This window comes from Mastomys coucha, unplaced genomic scaffold (genome assembly GCF_008632895.1).
Source record: "Mastomys coucha isolate ucsf_1 unplaced genomic scaffold, UCSF_Mcou_1 pScaffold9, whole genome shotgun sequence".
NCBI classification, from domain to species: Eukaryota; Metazoa; Chordata; class Mammalia; order Rodentia; family Muridae; genus Mastomys; species Mastomys coucha.
Genome location: NW_022196915.1, coordinates 66,343,164 through 66,364,165, shown reverse-complemented (window position 1 = coordinate 66,364,165; position 21,002 = coordinate 66,343,164). Strand labels below are relative to the sequence as shown.

Here is a 21,002-nt window from a genome sequence, read left to right as displayed (position 1 = left end):
AGCAAAGGGTGGGAAGCGGCCTTTGCTTGAAGGAACGTGGGAGAAGAGAGGTCAGCAGAAGCCTTGACAAAGGACATTCCTGATCAAAGTGTCTGCTCGCCATGGTCAACGATGTGTCACTTGGTCCGGGGCTTCTATTTCATCCCTGATGGTAAACTAGCAAGCTGTGGCTCTCATTCACTCAAAATCCTTAGAAGGTGGTATGTAAATGGCAAGCCAGCTGATCCTGCTTAATGTTGTTCCACTCAACACAGACACTTCAGGGTTGTATTTGGGGTATGTGTGTTCACCTGTGCGTGTGTGTATGCATGCATGCGTATGTGTGGTTTTTAGTTTGTTCTCTATAAGACTGTTGGAGGGAAGATCGAGAGAAAAAAGCACGCAGCCCCTCCATGTACAAGCCGTGGTGTGTGCTGAGAGTGAGAATGGCTTGCCCAGATCCTGACCGTGCTGTCACTCACCTGCCGCCCAGATCCAAGTCCACTTGCTTATGAGACACTGAAGTCCCTACCTGCAACTCTTTCTGGGATGCTATTTTTCCCTCTCGGTTTCAGCCTTGAAAAGTGTGGTGCTTGCTGCTCAGTTCTCAGGAACAGGCCTCGATGTTCATGACTGGTTCATTTTGAAATAAAAAGCATTTGTTTTTTATGACTCTTCCAACAATAATACACACACACACACACACACACACACATGAGAGAGAGAGAGAGACAGACAGACAGACAGACAGACAGACAGACAGACAGACAGAGAGCAGGATGATTGAATATCAGTATAAAATGTCTCCAAAGGAGAGTTTACAATGAGTGTATCAGATATGTCTAGAAAAGCTCCACTGGAGGAAAGTCTTCCTGCTCTAATGAGATGGTCCACAATGGGGGAATGCACTTGAATACATGGTGTCTCAATGTCTTGTTTGTCCTGAAAAAAAAAAAGAAGACGAAGAAGAAGAGCCCCCTTTCCCCTTTTCCAGGCCACATGCAACACAATAGAGCAAAGCCACATGAATCTATTATGTGTTCTAGGGCTTTTAGAAGGAGTATGACTGTTTAACCAGGCAGTGACACGAGAAGAATTACTATTAGACACTCCAGCTGAAAGTACAGATTTTATTGATTCCCACACTGGCCTGCCTTTTTATCTTTGATTGAGTGGCTTTCATGAATCCAAAAAGGTAACACTCCTGCATTGAAAGCAGCAGCAAGCAGTCCAACCCAGACTGAAACCATCTGTCAGTCTAAAAGAAAGATGAAGGTACTTCCCAGAGTGTCATCTATCTAGCCCCTCTCCCCCCTAGGACCATCCATCGCCTACCGGAGGACACGGCCCACCCCCTCTGTCTTATGGCTCCTAGAGTCAACTAAATCTCAACAAAGGGTTTAGTGAGGAGATAAGCAAAATACACCTTGGTATAATTAGGACACTAATTGCACCCTGAGACAGAGTAATTATGTCCCTCTTTTTAGGAAGCATTTAGTTCTGCACATTCCCAACTCTCCAGGTTTTTGTGATCATTATTTTTTATTGTTTCTGAGGTCTCATTTAGAAAATGATCAGATTTGTCTCTCTGTTTACTAAATATCAAACACGATGTACAAACATCTTTCAATTAGGTGTTCTGCAAAGAACCCGCTCTCCCCCCTCTCTATTTTAAACAGGACTCATTTGCATTCATGGGCAAATTAGAATGCAGAAAAGCGTATGAGCAATGTGCAGGTTTACACTTCAGTGAATATTCATAAAGTACCGATTCTCCTTGCAACCATTTCCCTGCAAATGGCCCGCCCACTGTATGTGCCGTGTTTGTCATTCAGGGCCCTTTTCATTTGTTTTAAAGTGCCAGGTTTGGAGACAATACAAATGCATTCGGGCAGGCCCTGGGAAAGCAGGAACTGAGAGGAAATGGCATTTGCGCTCCATGCCACAACAGTACTCCCTAGGAATCCTTGCAATTGATGGGGCTGCCGCTATGTGCCAGGTATAAGGAAAATAATCCAAAGTGACAAACAGATCAGGCTGAGGCTGAAGGAAAGACAGGCTTCCAGTCCACAATAGGAGGCTCATTCTCCAAGCCCCTGCCAAGCAAGGTCCTGGGTACACCGCTCTGTGGGAGCAGGGGCTCTCTGAGCATGCATCCTTTGGACACCCATCTTCTCCACAGGAACACGGATGGCCCTCTACAGACAATAGAGACTTTATACACAAATACCGGCTTCTGCTTTTATTGTGTTGCTCAGATAATCCAAATATGCCCCATCTGTGAAATGCAAGGAATCAGTAGAAAACGACAGGATAGGTAAAGTCCTCGGTTAGGCATGTTTTCAATCCCTTACATGTCTGGGCATCAGGTGAAGGATCACTGGAGTCTATAGTACAATGGGGAGGGGGCAAGATGCTGGAAGAAGAAAGAACGGCCCTGTAAAGATAGTGGGATCCTGAACCCTTGTCCATCTACTGAGCAGACATGCTTTTTTTCCCCTGGGCCTTTTAAAAAAGAGTCTTGCTAAGCAAAAGCTTCCCAACTATAACCCTGGCTCTAAGACTTATGACTTAGCCCCAGCCCGGAAGCAACTAAAGAGCAGAAAAGGAAAAGATATAAAAATAAAAGGCAGGATGGGGGAGAACTAGAGAATCAGCATGCACTGGGGCAGTGAGAATGTCATAGAGCTTCTGCCCGAGCGCCTCTTGGCACATACGCACATTTGTCATCCCTGATGATATGGCTGTGGACAGCATTCATGACCAAAAGTCAATGACCTAACTCCTCCACAGGGAAAACGCCAACTTGTATGTTTTGCCAACTTGTACTGGTCCATCTGCTGACCAGACTTACATCTTGAAGGCAGATATCTGTAGGCTTCTCAAAAACCCAGCACGTGCCCCACTATTGAATCCCTCCCAAAAAAAGGAGCCAGCTGTGCCTGCCTGGAGGCTATCTGCATTGGACAAAGGACCATGGCCTCTCCAATGCTAAGACCATTGCTTCACTCCTCCTCTCAAACTGACAACCCTAGAGACGTGTTTTACCAGGACTGTGCTTGCTTCCAGCCAGTTCTCTGGGAAGCCTAAGCCACCGAGATAGACTCACAAAGTCAGAATCCTCCAGACTCATGCGCGGGTAAGGGCTCACAGATGTAGCATTCCTGGAAGCTGCGTTTGTTTAGAGGACTTTCAATCCAACTGAAGATTTGCATGAGGCTCTTGGAGAAAAGGGGGCCCATCGACACTTTCTTTTAGGCACTCATTCTCCCCCAAACTAATCAGGAGGAACAAGACAGCATTTTAGTATAACTGGATGTGTCTCTGTTAAAGCTGTGGCAGGTTCTGGTTCATGGGAACTCTGACAACTATTAAGCTCTTAGCAAGAGTGGTATGATTTCACATACAGGACTCTGTGACCTGGACAAGAGTATTCTATGTAGGACTACGGGCAGACGAGGTTATCCCTAAAACACTCAATGAGCATAGATGAGACAGGACAGAATAAATAGAGTCAGGGGAGGGAGGAGAGACCAAAGGAAAGGGGGAGGTAAAGGAGGGGAGGAGATGAGAGAAGGGAAACTCCCTCTCTACTTTTACTGCAGTACTTTTTCTGGCTACAGCTAAGTTGTCTTCAAACCTTGCCCCGCCTCCTCCTGCTGCTCCTTACCTCAAGCTCCTGTCCAACGGGACTAGAAAATCAAGTCCTTACCAGGGACAATCACTAGTTAAGTGAGATCACTTGAGTACCCTGTACCTCCTGAAAGTCCCCAGGGTGGTTGGTGCCATCAGCCTATACTAAACCTACTCCTAGCACTGTGGCTGTCTCAGCATGGTTCTGCTGGCTTCCACCTGTCATCCTTGTGCCTGATTCCTCCCTTCCTAGGGAAGTGCCCTGGAGACTGGCAGGGCACACCTGGTGAGGAAGTTCTCTTTTTCACAAAGGCTGCCTTCCTTCCCCTCCCCGGGGGGGGGGGGGGGGCGGGGAGGGGGCTTCCACCCCACCTCTTGATGATGGCTTCCACTTCCCAGCCCCTCCCACTCAACCCGCAGTCAAGTGACAGTCACCCTGCTATTTGCTCAGGTGCTATTTTTCTCATCCTCCTTTTCTTCCCTTTCCAGGCACCTTGGGTCTCAGATGCTTCCAAAGTCCCACCGCCCCGCCCCCTTTTGTCCACTGTCCCCTGACTGCCTCCCCTCACGAAGTTCAGGAATGATCTCCCAAACACCACAGAAGCGTCTTCCTTCCTCTGTGGGATGGTTAATCTTGACTACCAACTTGATTAAACTGAGACGTGCCTAAGGAATCAGTAAAGCATACTTCTAGTGTATCCATGAGGGCACTTCTGGGAGAGGATTATCCAAGTGAGGAAGGCCTGTCCTGAACGTGGGTGAGGCCACACTTGAGAGCCTGGATGATACAAAAAGGAGAAAAAAAATCTATTAATGCAGGCATATTTCTCTCTCTGCTTCCAGTCCATAGGCTGTGAGCTGCTGTGCTCCGCCACACCTTTCCTGCCAGGATAGACTGATTGACGCTTCTGAAATCACTAGTTCCCCACCCCACTAAAAGGTGCTCCCAGCATTTTTTTTTCATAACATGAGAAATAAGATAATGCTCATCTACCTGACTTTCATGCAGCATTAGATTCCATTGCTCATCATATTGATCAGGATAAAGGTGCAAAACTTATGGAATGAATACACATGAGGTTTGTTAGAATGGCTTACAGGCTATGACCCAGTTAGCCCAACAATGCCTGTCTACTGACACAAATTTCCAGAATCCACTAGTTGTCCGGTCCACGAGGCTGGATGTCTCAGCTGGTCTTCAGTATATGAAGGAATCCCAGACAAGTAGGCTCTAATGCCAGTGAAGGAATGGGTTTGCCAGAGAGAACCAGGGCAAGCAGACAGGGGATTATGACTTCCTTCTTTCCTATCCTTCATGTAGGCTGCGAGCAGAAGGTGCAGCCCAGATTAAAGGTGGATCTACAAACCTCAAAAGATCTGGCTTAAAAGTGAATCTTTCTACTTCAAGTGATTTAATTAAGGGGGAAAAAATCCCTCACAGATGTACCCAGCCTCTTGGGTTTTAGTTGATTCCAGATATAGTCAAGATAACAACCCAGAACAGATGTCACACCCATCCTCCTTCTCTTCAAGTCATGCTGGCTTCCTTGCTTTGTAACCAGCCTGAGTGTCTAACCACCTCTCTTGAAAACCCCTTCTTGGCTGACTTCACTGGATTCTGTACCTCAGTCCCTGAATCTTCAGCACCCTTCCCAGTCAGGACCCCTGGTAGATCCTTTTCTAGCATCCCTCCACGATACCCACACTCCATCTTTGTACCACTGGAGCTCTAACCCATGTTTCTAACTCAGGTCATTATCACCTACATGTTCTATTCAAGCTCATTCAAAATAGCATCCACTATGGATGCCAGAGGATCAATAGAATAAGCATTGAAAATACCACAAATCAGTAAGACCCAGGCCTTACCCTTAAGGCCTCTACAACTTAGTAAAAGAGAGAGACACACATAATGAGACAAATGTAGAGTAATGTAGAAATACACGGATAGTCACAGGGCAGTAAGAAGTATTTAAAAGGAGTGCTGGACAGGAAAACACAACCCAGGCTGGGGGTGGGGAAATATGGGAGCCCTTTGTAAAAATAAGATGCTTCACCACCATACCTAAGAGATTAAAGATGATGAAGAGAGCATAAAAAACTCTGGATGCTGTTAGCAAAGTTCATTGATAGTATTGTATTGACTACATATTAGCCAGAACAAAAGTGAAGGTCAGGAATGATGCCTAAGAGTCTAGCACAGTGTCTTCGCTGAGGGTTTTTATTGCCATCATGACTGAAAGCAGCTTGAGGAGCAAGGGACTTCTTTGGCTTACCTATAAAACTGGGTCACAGTCTCTAGATGGAAGCTATGACTGAAACTCAGACAAGGCAGGAACTTGGAGGCAGGAGCTGATTCAGAGGCCATGAAAGAGAGCTGCTTACTGGCTTACTCCTCAAGGCTTGCTCAGCCAGCTTTCTTACAGCACACGAACACTAGCCCAGTAGTGGCACCACCCACTGAGAGCTGGACATTTCTATATTAATTATCAGTCAAGGAAAAAATACTACAGGCTTGCCCACGGGCCAATCTGGTAGGAACATTTTCTCAAATGAGGTAACAATGGTGACTCTAGGTTGTATCCAATTGAGATAATACTAGCCACCACAAGTATCAGGTACCAGAGTGTGGCATCTCAGTAACTACTTCCTTCCTGCCCTGTCTATTCAGTAGTTCAAGAAATTATTCAGTTGTGGACTTAGATAGGACTCACGTGGTAGAGTGCTTACCTAGCTTGTACAAATCTGTGATTCCATCCCCAGAACCACATAAACTAGGCATGGTAATCTACACCTGAAATCTCAGCACTTGAGAAGTATAGGCAATAGGGTCATGAGGTCAAGCTCAAGCTCAAGTCAAGTCAGACGACATAAAAACTTTGAGGCCAGCCTGCTGTGACCCTAGTTTGTTCTCTCTCTCTCTCTCTCTCTCTCTCTCTCTCTCTCTCTCTCTCTCTCCCGCCCTCCACCCTCTCTCTCCCCCTGACTCCCTCCCTCAAGACATTCTCTCAGCTCATGTTACCATTGCTTTCTTGCCCATACTTTACTCCACATCAACCTCACTCTGCCTCTGTGGCCTCAGTGGGCTCCTGAGGGGTAATACTAATTCTTCAGTCCTTCAGTTCTTGATGACAAAACCCCAGCACACCTTCACCCAACAGCTAGTGTCCTTGATAATTTGAGTATCTACCTATATATCTATATCCATATCTATATCTGTATCTGTATATATATATATATATATATATATATATATATATCCATAGCCATATCTGTATCTGTATCTATATCTATATCTTTATCCCTCCCTCCCATGTCCAATAGTATTCATGAAATCATATTACCTTAGTAAAAAGAATCCCCAATGTACTGTTTGTCTAAGTTGATCTGTCTGTGTCATAAAATAGAATAAGGCTTAGACTATCCTAATAGCTGCCATCCAGTGAGTGCTTTCTACCACTAACTCTTCCAAGCACTAATAAAATAGTAGTCCTGTGAAGCAGGCATCCTTTCCCTTGTTTTGAAGATGAATGAACCAAGGCATAAATAAATAAATAAATAAATAAATAAATAAATAAATAAATAGGTCATTGCCTGACGTTGTGTAGGCAGTGGCAGAGCCAAGCTGCAACCTCAAGTGGCTAACTGTAATCTACTGTGCTCTCATCAAGCTGGGCATCAGGAGCATATGATAAATCCTTCTTGCACTTGTACCTCTTCATATTGTTTGACGTTCACAGAATGAACAGGTATTAATTTTATAACTGAGGAGGGAAAAGAAAAAGAGAAGAAAAGAAGGAAGAGGAGAGAAGTGCAGAGAATGATGCAAGAGAGGTGAGGAGGGAAGGAAGGGGGAGGGAGGGGAGAGAATCAGAGAGAGGGAAGAAAAGAGAATATGGGTATGTTTATTTCCCACTGCTGCCATAGTGGATCATCACAGAATTAGTTGGTCTGGAAACACCCTGACATCATGTGGCTCTGGAGGTCAGGAGTCCATGGTTACCAGCAGGCTGTGCCCCTCCTGAAGGCTCATGGGAAGAATCTGCTACTTTGCCTTCCCCAGCTTCCAAAGGCTACCTAGAACCTACATTTGGACCCCATCCTCTGTCTTTAAGCCAATAGTGTCTTCCACTCTGATTCCAATGTGGGCCTCCAGTCTCTCCCTTACAACATCACTACGGATTCCCAGCATGGTCCGGAGCAATCTCTACATCCTTAGCTGAGCCTCATCCCCTAAGTGTCTTTGGCCAACATTTTGCCAAGGTAGTAATTTCACAGGTTCTGAGAAGTCAGGGGAGAACATTCTCAAAGAAGAGATTCTTTTTTTTTCACCTGTTACACAGAAAGAAGACAAAAAAGGGAAGAGGAGAGAGAAAGTCTCTTCGAACGTTAGCTTTCATCCTGTTTGTCCCAACTGTTCAAATGAATAGTCTGGAATCCAACTTTGAATTTAAGCTGTCCTTCATTTTCTCTATTGTGGCTCCTAGAGCGACTAGAACTTGAGCTCTTGGATGCACAGCACAGGCTCGGTAGTATTTGTGACACAGGATTGAATTGTTGCGAACACTACTTCACTGCCTGAGCCTGCCCTTGTGGCCTAAGCTGACAGCCTCGAGATTAACTGCCTAATGAATAAAGTTGCTGAGCTTGGCCCAGCTGTGCCTTTCAGAGTGTGTTTGGATTTGCTATGCCAAGTACAGATGATTGCCCCCGTCACCAGCCTTTCAAGAACTCAAGCTGCCAAGGCGAGGCAGGCAGGGCCACCTGATCTCAGCTAGAGCTGCAGCAGCAGCCAGTGAGACGTGGCTGTGGCTCACCTGCCTTGAGCGACATGAGACATAATGCTGCTCTCCAAAGCTGCCAACTGCAGGGCTGCCGAGGCCTACAGCAGGGCTGTCATTGGGCTCTTAAAGAATTCCAGATCACCTCTCCCCACCCTGTCCCCACAACCCCTATTTACTTGGTGGGGTGATGTTTGCATAAAGATGTGGTTCCATGAGCTCAGAAATTGTTAGAGCTCTTGTTTTCAAGGAGTCCGGAACACACATACTTAGGAACAGTATATTAAACATGACTATGGACCCTCAAATGTGTCCTGCCTACAATGTGGTTACTGATTCTGGTTTGAGGGTATGTAAGTGGTCCAAGGGAAAAGCCCCAAGGCTGGCAATAAGACATCTGGCCAACAAGTTTGCCATATTTTGGATGAGGCTGCAAGGGAAGTCCAATAGCCTCCAAGAGGCCGTGCAAGGACATTTCAACAAAACCCCCTGGACACTGGGCACAGCCTCCCAGAGTGAAGTGACATCTAATAATGACTGCATAAGACTGACGACCTGTTCCCATCTGTGCCTCGCTCTGAGGATCTCTCTCTCCACCATCTGCTGTGGAGGGCAGACTGCAGTTGCCTGGGACTCCCTCTCCTCTCTGGGTTCTTCTCCCCTGGGAATGAGTAGGTGTGATGAGGCTCTAGAATAACAACTCTGTGTGCGCTTGTAAACTGCCCATTCTGGTTTGTTGTTTTTCTTTAAACTGGCAAAAAAATAAAATGCTTTTTGATGGACCAGGCACCATTCTGGATGCTGAAAAATAGCAGTAAACAAAACATACTGAAAACCTGCCCCCACGGGAGACAGGAGTCAACTCAGAAAATAAGAAAAACAGACAGCACACAAGACAGCAGTGGGAAATTTACACAGAAAACATGAATAAGAAGTGTGGGCTAGGCTGCAGAGCGAGCTGGGAACAGCCCAGACTGACTCGCCAAATGGAAACCCGCCTTTCTGCTGAGCATCCACCACCATACTCTATTGCCTGAAGGCCTCATTCATCTATACTTTAGCACCTGGAACCACAGTCAGGCACTGTTTGTAGGAAAGCTGGCACCTGGTCGGAGGATGATTCCTACTCTCAGAGCAGTCAGATGGTGCCTAGCAGTTGTCTTTGCTAACCCAGAGTAAATCTTTAAATTATTTTAATTAATTCTTTGTGTTTTGATCATATTCATCCTTCAACCCCTCCTCTTGGTGGGGTCTCTCTTTTGAAAGACAGAAAGAAAGAAGAAAGAAAGAAAGAAAGAAAGAAAGAAAGAAAGAAAGAAAGAAAGAAAGAAAGAGAAAGACAGGAAGGAAGGAAGGAAGGAAGGAAGGAAGGAAGGAAGGAAGGAAGGAAGGAAGGAAGGAAGGAAGGAAGGGAGAGAGGGGGAGGAAGGGAGAGAGAAGAGGAAGGCACTTGGTGTCCTCTCTTTTTTTCTCTCATAATAATTCCCCAACTTCAATATGTGCCCCTCACACACTCCTGCATGTGGGGACATCTCCTGGAAGGTGTCCAGTCTAGCAAGAGCCACGCCTGTAAAGAAAACTAATTTTCCCTACCCTAGCCATCAACTGTCTGTAGCTCTGCAGTTAGAGGCTCATGAACCGTGTTCCCATCCCAGGCAAGAATGTTGAGCGGCTTACTGTGTGTGCAGTTACCTTTCAGGCAGCCACAGCGACTGTGAGCTCACAGGGCAGAAGTCCCATCATAACCAGACACTTTTTAACTACAGTCGTCCCCAACATCTAAGCTTACACCTTTTTTACCCCCTCTTCAGCAATGGTACCTGAACCTGGGGTGAGGGGGTGGGGTCCCATTTGTGCCTGAGCATTCTACAGACAGTTTATACCTTCAGCAGTTGTGCACTCCTGAATTACCCAGTGTCCACTGCACAGAGAAACTTCTTTGATGAGGTCTGAGACCAGAACTAACTTTAAAGTAGACACATGAATTAGAAAGCAGTTTGATACTATATGCATTTAAGCAGAATGATTTCGGGTTATCCCCTGGGGCCTGTGAGCTCTTTAACCAAGAGTGCTTGACCAGACTTGCCGTGTTACCTTCTGTGGACAGGCATTAAATCCAGTCAGAAAACAGTTGACTACACCCATAATATTAACGCCACAATTATACCCATGGGCGTGTCTGGCCATGTCAGCCATTATTGAAGTTCATAGGATTCACTGTTGGGTAAAATTGTTGATGACTCCCCATGCCCAGTAGGTGGCATAGCACCTTCCAGTATTAAGAAACTTACCCAGAAGGAAGGAAACTTCCTGCTCAAAGGCCACTTCGTTCTGCTTCTCCTGTGTGACTAACGTGTGTGGTGTCTTCAACACTGGGGTCTTACCATCAAGTTCTAGTGAGCAACCGAGGGCAGAGGCAACAGCATGTATTGTTTTGGAGCAGAGGACAGGCTTTTGGGATACTTTAGGCCAACAACTCAAGGGGAGATATACCATGCCTGAGCTTTTTAATTAGCAATCTGTAGTTTCTGGGATGAATATAAATCCCTTGTATACTATAATTCAATTAATATACAATATATGAAGTTATAAAATAGTAGGTTTTCATATGACTTTTTCCAACATCCTTGTGTTAGATGTCCCTTACTCAACCCCCTTCACATGAGGATAAGCCTTTTAAGCAAGATAAAACTTGACTTATTAGATTCTCACCACAATACCAGGATGTCAGCAAATAACCCTGTCTACCAAAGGGAGCAGAGGCTCCAGAAGTAAAATAGACATCTGCTTGTGGAACTATGAAGTCACCAGTTTACATAGTAACTAGTACTCAAATAGAAAGTAACTCAGTACACAGTATCATTGACATTTGGAGCTAGATAATTAATTCCCTCAGTGAGTACCATCCTGTGCATTGTAGATTGTGTACATTGACATACATACATTATTGTGCATACACTGTCAGTAATTTATCCTCAGTATCCTTGACATTTGGAGATGGATAACTAACTCCCTCAGTGAGTGCCATGCTGTGCATTGTAGGTTGTGTAGAAGCATCTCTTGGTTGTACCCAGTAGATGTTGGCGGCAGTGTCCACTAGTCACAATTACAACTAAAATTATTACCAGACTAGACAGATACCCCTCCCAGGATAAAATATCATTCACAGTGAAGAATCATTGTTTTTATAAATATAAAGCTTTGGCAGAGATATGAAAACTTAATTAAATATTACAAGAGAGTAATCAAGAATTTCTTGGTGATACATAGATTCATTTCTCTCATACTACAGTGGTATCAGGTAGATCACATTTTATAATACATTTAATGGATTTGGAGATTAGAAATGATAGCAAAGAAGATTGTTCCCAAAATTCTGGAGGACTTTGAGAGAAGAAAAGTCCATGGAAACAAAACAGAGACATGTTCCATCACAGAAAGTAAGCAAATAGGGAAATTTCATAATTGAAAGGAAAACACTACACAAACATACAAGAAAACTAACTCTAAACTGTATTTTATCTAAGAGTATAATGACATAAAAATGTGAAAAATCTTAAGAGTTTTCACAAGGTGAATTTGATTAATTTTCTGAGATGACAGCACTGTGAGGATATTTCTTTCTACTTGTGAATTTGTATGTGTGTGTGTGTGTGTGTGTGTGTGTGTGTGGTTATGAAGCCATATAGTAATTACATTTTTAAATTATCTTTCTGCATTATGTCTTTCTGAGTAGCAGTGTTGGAGAGCTGTGATCATGAGACTTTGTTAACCATCTCAGTAGAACTCTACCCTTGCAGTTCAGGGCAGCACAAACCTCTGAAGCTACTTCTCAGCCAGCAGGAGAGGCTCTCCTCCAGCCTGGCTTATCCGGGACGAAAGTCAGTGTACCCATCACAAAGTCTCAAGGCTATGGCATAAGTTCAATGGTAGAGTGCTCACCTAGTATGTGCAAGGGTCTTAGTCTGACTCTTAAGTATGAAGAGAGAGAGAGAGAGAGAGAGAGAGAGAGAGAGAGAGAGAGAGAGAGAGGAGAGAGAGAGAGAAAGGGAAAGAGTAAAGGAAAAGGAAAGGGAGGGAAGGAGGAGGGAGGGAGGGGGAGAGAGAGGTAACACACATAGATGAGACAGAGAAGCAAACCAGAGAGAGAGAGGAGGAAGAGAAGGAGGAGGAGGAATAGGAGGAGGAGGAAGAAGAAGAGGAGGAGGAGGAGGAAGAGGAAGAAGAGGAGGAGAGACAGAAAGTTTCAAGCTTCTAGGTGATTCTCAGGAAAGACACTTACTGGAACACTAGAACTACACATAGGAAACTACAACACCACACCCCAAACCCAGATTTCCTTGACAGATTTCATTCATTTCATACACTATATCTCACTTTTGATAACTGGCCCAAGTATTCACGGGTTACCCCCTTCTCTTGCTATGGTGCAGCTGGCTCTTGGCTGGGACAGTGAAAGTCTTTACTTTCACTGGGGCAATAATAAAATAATAATGACTGGGGCATAATAAAAATCTAGGTCATCCCTCTTAAAATACATACTGATTGCTCCTCTTCAGTCAACAGACAGCCGAGTACTTGCCTTCTTTCTGTTTGTATTCTGTCAGCTAAGGATAATAGTCATCAGCCTCTATCCACCGCACAGGATGTAATTCTAGACACTATTGTTTTCCAGAGTCTAGCAAGTGGAAAGGAAAACAGGATCAAGTTTTCTCCACCCTCCTGGTTTGATTCCAAAGAATCTTTCTAAAATGACAGACCTTGGCGATTATTCACAAGCATCGACCATCTAAACAAACCCCAGTTTATTCTATGCCCATCACCAGGTCCCAACAGGAGAGCTGTGTGAGACTACCACCCCATTCGACAGTCTGTAGAAGGTTCTCACATGCAGCAGTAGGGTGGATCTGGGTTACAACCTGAAAAACCTTATAGTCTTCATGGTCCATCAGTTTTGTCAGTTTCTCTCGCACCTTGCAGACTGTTAGAACTCTCATCCCAACATAGCATATCTGGCAGAGGTGAATTGCCATGGATTTGCAGAAAAAATAGAACAAGGAAGCAGCATGGAGCAGGGCAGAGCACAATGGGAGCTTACTACGCCAGCGGAGGAGCCAGGCACACTGAGTGCCAATCCTATCACCTGCCAATTATCTACCTCCGGGGGGGGGGGGGGGGGGAAGGATGACATTCCTATCAGCATCTTGTCCTGTATACGCAGGTGAGCATGGTGCTGATGAAATGGAAGAATAAGATGGTTATAAGGAATACTTAAAATAAGCCATGCAAGCCTCTGGACTGTAGTAAACGTCTTAAACATCATAATTACTAAGTGACACCTGCAACTTGATAGCTGATCTCTGCCACCCACTTGCTGTGTGATCTCATTTCAGTCTGGCCTTCATCACACCTAGTTCCTTAGCTAAGAGGTAAAGGTACTGTCCTTAATGGATTAAATTGCCATGGAGCAAATGTTTTTACAATGATGTTTAGACTCTCTGTGATACACTCATGAAACACATCACCTAATCATCCCTCAGAGGAATCCTGGCGGAGGCAGTAGTCCAAATGGACAGTAGTGCTCTAGTTAAATATATGAAGCTTACAGAGGAGCAGTCAGAGGAGAAAGGAAGAAAGAGGCACAAAGAACATGTCACTTTGTCTTCCAAGTAAAAGCTTTTTTAGTACAATAGGGTGGGGGGACGCATTTCCTCTGAAGAGCCTTAATGTGCTTCAAATTCCTTGAATTTCTATTGACTGTGTCCATACTTGTCCTTGGTACCTCTATGACATCACACAGCTTCTGTCATCCCATGACCAATAAAGGATAATTCTAAAGACATTATTAAATTTGTGTAGTTGAAAAGACAGAAAGAAGTCACACAGACCAGAATCATTCCAGCTGTGGCTACAGGTTGGGTTTTTATGGTTTGGATGCTCATTTGACTTTGACATTGTACATAATGTTGAGTGATGTTAGGCTACCCAGAGAAAAATCTGATGGTGACTTCTGCTTTGCTGATTCTTGGTTCCATTCACTGCTTTGGGTAAGTCCCCCACATATATACATATATACGTGTGTGCATGTGTGTGTGTGTGTGTGTGTGTGTGTGTGTGTGTGTGTGTGTGAGAGAGAGAGAGAGAGAGAGAGAGAGAGAGAGAGAGAGAGAGAGAGAGAGAGAGAGGATGGAACATCCCAAGAAACTTGGTAAGGTAGAGCAGTTCTGAGACCCCAGAAATTCAGGAACACACTCCTGAGTCAGGAAGCACCTCCCCTGCTCCCCGCCAGATTCCAGGCCTGGAACTCATGCCTTGCTCCCCACAACAGTCCATTCACATAGCCCAAAACAAAGTTCTCCATGATAACGAGCTATCCAGAAGCCTGGGGGGCTTAGCCAATAAGCTCCCCTTCCCAGATATTCCACCCTGAAGAAGTTATTTAATCTCTGGTTCATCCTGAAAAGTTGGTAGTCATCCATTTTCCACGATGAACCACCAATAAACACTTTGAAACCAAGGACTGTCTCTTTCATCAAGAATTACCATGGGGAGTATGGAGAAGGCCTTCACCCACAGAGCTACTGCCTAAATCTCCCATAGAACCTCCCATCTGCACCCCCATACAACCACCACTACTTTTGTGGATGAGCTAAGCTGGAGCTCCTATTTCCCCAGCCCCAGGCTCATTATAGTCCTCAGTCCATGAGCCCCCCCAATGATCTCAGCCTCATCGAGGGCCATGGACCCCCAACTCCTCCGTAGGGCACTCTAGCAATGAGTAGATGTCTAAGGGCTGGGGAACCCCAACTTCAGCCCCCAGCATCTCAGACTGCATTTTCCCATCCCCTGAGCAATGTCTCTGTGCATCCCTAAAGCCTAGCATCCAAAGGCAGAAGACACAGTCAAGAGCAGCAGGGCAGAACGTGCATGTATATATATATATATATATATATATATATATATATATATATATATATATATATATATATATACATGTATGTGTATGTGTATATGTATATGTATATACACACATAGATATGTAGAGAGAGGCTTATCAAAACATATATACACATATATACATATATCTAGAAATACATTTATGTACATATAAATACATATATACATGTATATTATAGCCATAGACATGGAATAGGTGAAGCCCACACTCCTGCACACACTTCCTACCACTGGAAATGAGATGGGGAGAAATCTGCTTTGTCTCGCTCCTGGCAAATAGAGGCCCTGGATAGTCATGTAGGATTCTTCCTGCTAGATACTTCGAGAGAACATCTCTGTCCATCCTTTCATCTTCTCACAACCTTAGATTTATCTTCTGCTCCATAATATCTGTCTGTACAGACACTTACCAAGTCCTTTTGCCTACCACCCATATCCTGCATATAGACACTGCATATAGACATTGTTGTCAATGGAAACAGCATCATCCTCAAAATCTGTCACTCCAATCCCATGCTCCAAGTTGACAAGCTTCTCTGTTCACAGATCCCCATAGGACTGTTTTCATCCTCATCAGGACCTCCATTTGGTGCACTTCCTTGAAGTGCTTTCCTTTATCCAATTCCCTCTCAACCCTCCCCACCCCCAAGGCCCTTCATCTCAGCAGTCCTCTGCCAGGTCTCCTAACTTCCCTACCACTCTTTCTTCTTATCATTCTGTGGGATTCAGACCCACAGCATCCCTGTGTACCACTAGACATCTAGGTAAGACAATTCTTTACTCTGAAGTTACTACAAAAGCAAGGTGTTCAGCCTTCAACCATCTGAGCACCAAGACTTCATCATCCCCACAGGGCAGACCTTCCCACCCCCCAAAGACTAGGTGAGGACATTTGGACATGGGCCAGCCCTTTTTGTCCATGGGCAGAATTGCTTCTTCTTTGAAACCTGACTTCTGCTTCTAAAGTATTTCATCTAATTAAATTAAGCCAGCCCAATTATCTAAGATAAACTTACTTATAATACACCATTTGTAGACTTGAGTCACCTTTACAAAATACCCTCCCACCACCACCTAGATCAATGTCTTGCTGAGTAACTGGGCACTCTACCCTTACCTTCACAAGAGTGCATGCAATTAACCATCTAGACTGAGAAACTTTTGAGTAAGTGGAAGAACTGTTCATAATTATTCCAGAACATATATACAAACTAAGAAAATAAAAAAAGAACAAAATATAAAGCCTTACTATGGCTATAGATTTACTAAAATCTACCTCACAAGTTCCCCCCATGAGTTAGTGTGGATCAGCAAACAAGTCCCAAGTCGTTGCCCTGTTGAGACTTTGAAGACTGAGTACTGAACACCTTGCATCCAACCTAACTCTTTAGAGGCCTAGGAGGGGTGGGCTTTGAGCCTTTAAAGACTTACTCCATTTCCAGTTCTCTCTGCTTCGTGCTTATGGTTCAAGCGGTGACCACTCAGCTTGCTGCTCTGGCGTCCATGACTATTGCTTCTGATCCTTCTGGAACCATGAGCCCAAACAAACGCTTACTTCTGTGACTTGCTTTGGTCCTGGTGCTTTATCAAGGCAATAAAGTAACTAACACAGACCTCAGGCTCATGGCACAGAAATCTGCAGCAGAAGGCAGAAGGTGAAAGGCCCGGAGGAAGTTCAAACTAGCTTCATCCCAATGCATGCTAACTAAGCCACTTTTAGGAAAGTTAGCAATGGCTTGTGGGTAGCTTAGAGGGTCGATATACAGCAGTGGTTGATGATGCAAGATTTGAAGCTATAGTTTCTCTTCTCAAATTACACCTTGGACAAGTTACACAGGCTGGATGTGCCTCCAAGTTATTTTTTTTTAAGATTTATTTATTTTATGTATGTGAGTATATTGTCACTGTCTTCAGACACATCAGAAAAAGGCATCTGATCCCATTACTAATAGTTGTGAGCCACCATGCTGTTGCTGAGAACTGAACTCAGGATCTCTGAAAAAGCAGCCATTGCTCTTAACCACTGAGCCATCTCTCCAGTCCTGGCCTTACATAGAAAATGTAAGTGATGGGTTATGTTCACATGGATGTTGTAGAGGTTCCCAGTGATACCAAGGCTACCATTACCCCCAACAGACACCTTGCTTTACCTCTCTAAAGCACTGAAGCCTCTGTGAAATACTCTTATTTCCTGACTTTAATAAGCAGTACTGTCTTGGCCTTCTTCCTAACTGTCCGTTTCTCAGTACACACTTTCTTTCCAAGGACTCTCAGCCATGCTTATAACGACACTGCATTAGCTAGCTCGCAGACTCGTATCTCCTGCTTAGGTCCCACTTCTAAGTTTCAGACCAATATTTTAATCTGTGGAATCAATACTTAGGCAAAAACCTTTTCTTTTCTTTTCTTTTTTCTTTTCTATTCTTTTCTTCTCTTTCCTTCTTTCTATCTTTCTTTATGTGGTACTGGGTGAGAAGCTCTGTCAGAAGAGACAAGTAGAGGGGAGGGATTATCCCACCCACTTCAATTCCACTGATTTAAATTTATATAATAAAAAAATGAGTGAAACTGAGAGGCTTAAATTCAACACATTGATACTCAACTTGTGACCTTCCCTGAAAACTGCACTGTCCTCCCTAGTTCTGTCTCAGAGAATGAACAATGCCACCACCATGAAGCCTGCCCCATGAACCAGAAACCAAGAAAGTTGTCCCTGTCCTCACTCCTCACCTCCCAGTGCCTTCCAGGTGGTCAACCTAGGCCAACAAATTGAAAGCTCTTGCTTCAACTGTGGTTTAGCTCTAAACATGCACTCTGATTACTCTTTGACTCAGGGCATCTGGACAAAGCATGTGCACATGCATGAGCTCACAATGTGTGTACACCAACTTTCAGAGCTGCCTCCCTTTGCTCTCAGTATACACATCCAGGGCTGCTGCCACCTGCAAGCCTCTGCCTGGTCTGGTTCTTGCCTGCTTTTCCAGACTCCCCCTGCACCATCATCCTCTCTTCCAGCACTTGTTTAACTTCAGGCACATCAGCATTTTTCATTGACTGAATTGTTCTGCACATTACTCCCACCCGGGGACATTGCACATGCTGTTCTTCCTAAAGGGACAGGAATATGTTAATCTCACTCTGAACTGTGAGGTCATCCTGACCTATTCTTGATTATTTTTCTTTGGGGGAACTTTCCCTAAAATGTTTTCCTGTCCATCTTCCCTCTGCCTTTTCAGGTGGGTCTGATCCTTTGGTGATACATAACTCCCCCTCCTCTGCAGTCCTCTCTCTTTCTCTCTCCCTTTCTCTCTCTCTCTTTCCTCTCTCTCTCTCTCTCTCTCTCTCTCTCTCTCTCTCTCTGTATCTCTCTCTCTGTGTGTGTGAGAGAGATAGAGACAGAGAGAGAGAGAAAGAGAGAGAGAGAGAGAGAGAGAGAGAGAGAGAGAGGTTTCAGTTCCCCAGAATCCAAAATACTAAATGGAAAATTTCAGCAATAAAGTTTATGGATTTTAAATTGCATGCTGTTCTAAATGGTAAGTTGAGGCATACCTTCAACCCATGTGTCTAGAGTTTATGTGCTATCTACTCTTTAGTCTTTTAGCAGCCATCCAATTATTAGGTCAACTGTTGCTTCATTGCATTGCTGATCTTCAAGAAACCACTTGCATTAGGAAAGGCCCCCAAAATCAAGATATTGGCAACTTGAATGTGGAAAAAAAGTCATATAGTACTTCCTTTAAATAGAATCAGGCCCATTCTTGATTAATAATGAAAAATTCACATGCTGAGCTCACTAACATTATAATAAGGAAAAATTATGAGTTTTGCTGATGGGTATCAAACGGCAAACATATGGTTGCATGTGTGATAAACAGTTAAGGTGGAAAAGTATTAAATGTGTGCATAATTATACAGGATAAAAACATCATGGAGTTTGAGTTCAGTTCTGTCTACTGTTTAAGGCATCCCTGACAATAAGGAAGAATTCTGTATTCTCTCATAGAACTGTATACACTCTAAGTTCCTAAGGCAGCCACTCATTTGGAGTGACATACTGATGTGACTGATTGGTTGTCTCTCTCAGTACACTGTAAGCATCAGCCGAGCAGAGACCCTACCTTACTTCACATTCCCAATTTCCAGCACTGTGCCTGCCCCATAACAGAGGAAAGGAGGAAGACCAGTCAGTGCCCTTGAGGAGCTGATCCAAGTATTGCCCATTTAGACCTAGGAAACTGTGATGACACAGGAGGAAGTACAATGGTCACACAGCAAGAATGCAGCAGAGCCAGGACTCAGTCCCTGTTCTTCAGACATCAAATGATATAAAAGATCATTGCCACTAACTACAGAATTACTTTGTCTGAGAGGCCAGTGGTATAGATGACTAAACATATAGAAACAACAATGCTGAAAGGGCTTTTGCCCTCTGAAAAAGCAGAACTAGGCTTGGGCACTGAATTTATATCAATACACTCAACTCAAAAAAATTTCCTTCCAAGGGGCTGTCATAAAAGCTCAAAAAGATTTCCACTCAAATGCAATATCTTCTTTCTTGGCTTTTTAAAAATAGTTCCTCTCCTTTGCAGGTCAGAGCCAGGCTTCGAAGTCCCTGGCACCTTCAAAGCTTTTGTGACTGGGGAGTCATCAGCATAAAAAAAATAAAATAAAATCCATTAGCCACAGAGGCTTGAGAAATAGGTATGTGGTCTGTTAACAAAGGCTAGGGAGAAAGCTCTGTGCAACCGATAGATGTTGAATAGTCTCAAGCACTTTGGTCAACTCTGTTGAACCTCTTTCTTAGTAAAGAATGACATCAGGGTTATTATATATCCATCGTAGTGGGATGATTTCCTAGCAACTATTTCTTAGAGATGGGAGGAGTTAGCTTTATTTGTGGAAACAGAAGATTGTCTGGTGGTTTTCAAGTAGGAACAATGGCTCAGAAGTCAGGAGATCATCAACAAAACCCAAGCTCTATTACTAACTCTCCCATGGCCTTAGTTTCAAGTGGTTTGCTCTTGTAAGTTGGTTTTTCTCCACGATTAAAAGCAAGCCCTGGGAGAGAAGGAACTCTAAAGCCTCTGTTCTTATATTACAATATGTAGAAGATATCTCCTCCATGAGTGAGCTACATTTGAGGTGATCCCAAAAGATATACTAAACCAGTACTTGAGGATAGGGAGAGTCAGCAGGGCAACCATCATCAAAAAACATCCTTCCCATGAATTACCTGGCCTTCTGAGTGAGAATCTTCACCGGTAAAGCCTAAGAAATCTGTTTTACCTTGTTCTGTAGTGTGTTTTTTCCTTGTTACACCATTGTGTTTGTCCTTGATGAATACCCTGACTCTCCTATATGACTCCTTTGTCATCAAGGAAAATGGATATTGCTGGCCTACACAATTAAGAGTAGGGATCCTGATGGCAACATCATTTTTGGTGGCATAAAAGCAGAAATAACCTACATAACCATCAATAAAGAAACAGATAAATAAAATGTCATATCATAAAATGGGATTTTATGCAACAGTCAAAATGAATGAGCTGATCTATCAGCACGAATGGAGCTTGAAACAAAAATGAAGGGGAAAAAAAGGCAAGAATCAAAATTAATGCTTTTTTGTATGAAACATGCTTTAAATGGTCTGAA

General features: G+C 43.9%; 2 long non-coding RNA genes across 2 annotated transcripts; one reads left to right on the top strand and one right to left on the bottom strand.

Moving 5' to 3' along the window:
• Window positions 1–4,290: 4,290 nt before the first annotated feature.
• On the bottom strand, window positions 4,291–16,979 carry LOC116084766. The gene is made up of 2 exons (XR_004116254.1): window positions 16,782–16,979; window positions 4,291–4,390 (listed from the first exon to the last, which is right to left on the bottom strand). It is a non-coding gene; the product is annotated as an uncharacterized LOC116084766 (long non-coding RNA).
• LOC116084765 lies at window positions 14,263–20,038 on the top strand. The gene is made up of 2 exons (XR_004116253.1): window positions 14,263–14,440; window positions 19,940–20,038. It is a non-coding gene; the product is annotated as an uncharacterized LOC116084765 (long non-coding RNA).
• Window positions 20,039–21,002: the final 964 nt, after the last annotated feature.